The following is a 3,511-nucleotide window of genomic DNA, read 5'->3' on the forward strand; positions in this document are numbered from 1 at the left end:
AATATTTGAATAAATTATGATTAAATCATTGTTCACTTTTTAATTCTCCTCAATACTCTCTATCCTATCACCACTTATTAAGGAGAATGTCATTCCACAAATGTTTGGTTTTACACTCATTAAATATACCTTGATAATATGTATGTGGCTCTAATCTGGTGCCCTACAGACCCATTGAGTTGTATAACCTTTACAATTTGTATAACAATTTTACACTAACAGTGTTAATATTGTACAGAGATATATATTCCAGTTTATTTTTCTTTGTCATTGAGTCAAAGAGTGCTGATCAAGTGTTTTCAGAAATTGTCATAAAATTATAAATACAACTGTGAAACTGGGTACTGGTGGCTCATGCTTATAATCCTAGCTGCATAGGAGGCTGAGATCTGAAGATTGCTGTTCAAAGCTAGCTGGAACGGTAATGTTTGTGTGAATCTGATCTCCAATTAACCACCAGAAAACCAGAAGTGACACAGTTGCTCAATGGGTAGAGGACTCACTTTGAGCTGAAGAGCTGAGGGACAGTGCCCAGGCCAGATTTCAAGCCCCATGAATGACCAAAAATAGCGGTGTGTGGGACAATTAATATCTTTGTTCAATTATATCCTCCAATCCACAAAAACTATATGTCTCCATTTATTTAGATTTTTGCTTTTATATTCAGCATTGTATAATTTTCAGTGACAGTGGGTGAATAACACTGAAATACATTTTGACGATGTGTGAAGCTAGCACAAAGATATTCTCAGAAAACAGTTGAAAATTAAGGGGCAATGGTAATGGAGAAAGACAGAAAAGGTTAATAAGGCCCTTGATCAATATGTGAGTGTAAAATATTTCAGTAAGATTACTTCTATACACCAACTAATAAATATCTTCCAAAGGCATTGGTATTCAAGTATGACATACGGATATAAACAGATTTTGTGTTGAAATGAAAGAAAGATAGATGAGAAAATATAGTAATTGTGTAAATTAAGAAATTTGGTCAATATTTTGAGGGCTCATGGCTCACTGGATTAGAAGTCTGTTGGTATCTAAGATAATACTTAAATGTTAGACATGAGCCTATCTTTAAGACTGCTTAAAGCTATTGTTTTTGAGTCAGTATTCTTTTTGCTGTTGTTGTTTACATGGACTTACTTTGGAAACACTAATATTACATGGGAGAAATGTGTAAAATAGAGTACATAATCTAATTATATGAGGTTTATAAATTGGCCCATCTGTAGAGGTAGAATATGAAATAATTGCTGCTCAAGTTGAGGTTAAGTTGAAATTATGACAGGAAATGACTACTAATAAATATTGGAGTATTTTGAGAGGGTAGTGATGATAAATTGTTCTAGAACTGAAGGTGATGTTCATAGTCCAACTCTTTAACTTTCTAAGAATTGATGTACTTTACTGAAGAATTACAGATTGCATTTGCTTTAACCTTAGGAAAAATTTTAGATTAGTAGTGGGTGAATCTGAGTGACAATTTAGAATTTAATATCACACAATCCTGAAAGGTATAGGTTTAGTATGTTGATGAATAAGACTATCAATAAAATATGATGTGATATATCCTCTGAGTGACTACATATGACATATTCTACAAAATTATGTAAGTTGAGGGATGAAATAGAATTGAGAGGGATGAGAGATAATGATCATCAAGATGCAGTATATTGGGCTGGGAATGTGGCTTAATGTAGACTTAGTGGTATTATTTTATATGCATGTGTATACTTGTGTAATACCTTCAATGGACATGTCAATATGTTATTATATGTTATTGTAAAAGGTTTTGCTATGTATATTCCTGTACATGTGTCTCATGGGACATATGTTGAAATATATTTTGTATATAAAGTTATGATTCAAATGTTGTATCATAGCGGCAACTTTATGTGTAATATCTAAGAGATTGCCACTATGTTTAACAAACTGACTATATCATTTTAAGTGCCAAGAACCAATGTATAAGGATTCCAATTTCTACATAGTGGTTGTGCAGTGCTCTCTTATTGTGTCTTTTTCCACTAATCACTATATGTATGCAATGTCTACGTATGTTATGACCTTTCAATATGTTCTTTGGTTGTTTGTATATTAGTATAGAGATACTTATTTGGATTTTTTGCTAACTTATTCAGGATGGTTAAAGTTTTTCGTTGGCATTAATATGCTCTTCATATATTTCTGGTTCTATTCTCTTTAAATATATGTATATGTATACACACTATGTGTACATATGCATATATTCATACTTATATGTTTATATATACAAATACCTATATATGTATACACATATATGAATATACAGATGTGAACATTCATGTATGTAGACATATATGCATATTATTATTTTCATTTGTCTGTAAGTTATCATTTTACTTTATTTGACAAACATGTCCTTTGTTGATTTTACTTTATTGTATGGTTAAGATATTGTACAGAGGGATTACAGTTACATGAGTAAGGCAATGAGTACATTGCTTGTTGATCATTGTTACCCCTTCCCTTCCTTTATGTTGTCCCACTATCCCTTCCCGCCCCCAGCTCACACATTCCTATTTCCCCATCCCTCACAGCATGAAGTGGTAAAGTTTGTTTCCAATATAATGTCTTGTGGGTATCTTTGTTGCAATGGGTCATCCTGTGTCCTTGGTTCAGGGTTTTGTAATTCCCCTTCCCCTCCCCAAATTAGACATGTATATACAAGATGCAGCATATCATAATTGAGTACAATGACAACAGGGGATATGCCATAGGGGAAAGAATATACAAAGGAAACAACAACAAAATGAATAAAATAACGTTGTACATTTTCAACAGTAACAACAAAGACACAACGCTCAAACATGTCCTTCATTACCAAGGTAATTATTGCAGTTCATGTCCTTATCATTTTTGGAACTTCGGAAAAACTTTTTGTAGCATTCCATGTGGATTTATATGTTCAATTTTTGATAAATCGATCTACTCATAAGGTATCTGACAGCTGTCTTCTGAAGCCAAAAAGGCAGTATTCTACAGCTTGATTCCAAACCACTTGTACGTTTACCTTGTACTAAGAATACCCTCAAGCCCAGTGCCATTGGCTCACACCTATACTCCTAACTACTCAGGAAGCTGAGATCTGAGGATAGCAGTTCAAAGCCAGCCTAGGAAGGAAAAGTCTATGAGACTCATCTCCAATAAACCATAAGAAAACAAGAAGTGGAGCTTTGGCTCAAGTTGTAGAGTTCTAGCCTTGAGCTGAAGAGATGAGGGAAAGCACCCAAGCCCAGAGTTCAAGGACAAGGACCAGGACCAGAACTACCACCACCACCAACACCACCACTACCAACACCACCACCACCAACAACAACAAAAAAAGAATACTGACTCAAAAAGCAATACTGTTAAGCAGTATTAAAGATAGGCTCAAGTATAACATTTTAGTACTATATTAGATACCAAGAGCCTTCTATTCCTATGAGGCATGAGTCCTCAGAATGTTGACAAAATTTCTTAGTTT

The sequence above is a fragment of the Dipodomys spectabilis genome, unplaced genomic scaffold (assembly GCF_019054845.1).
Source record: "Dipodomys spectabilis isolate Male_0828 unplaced genomic scaffold, ASM1905484v1 ptg000339l, whole genome shotgun sequence".
NCBI lineage: Eukaryota > Metazoa > Chordata > Mammalia > Rodentia > Heteromyidae > Dipodomys > Dipodomys spectabilis.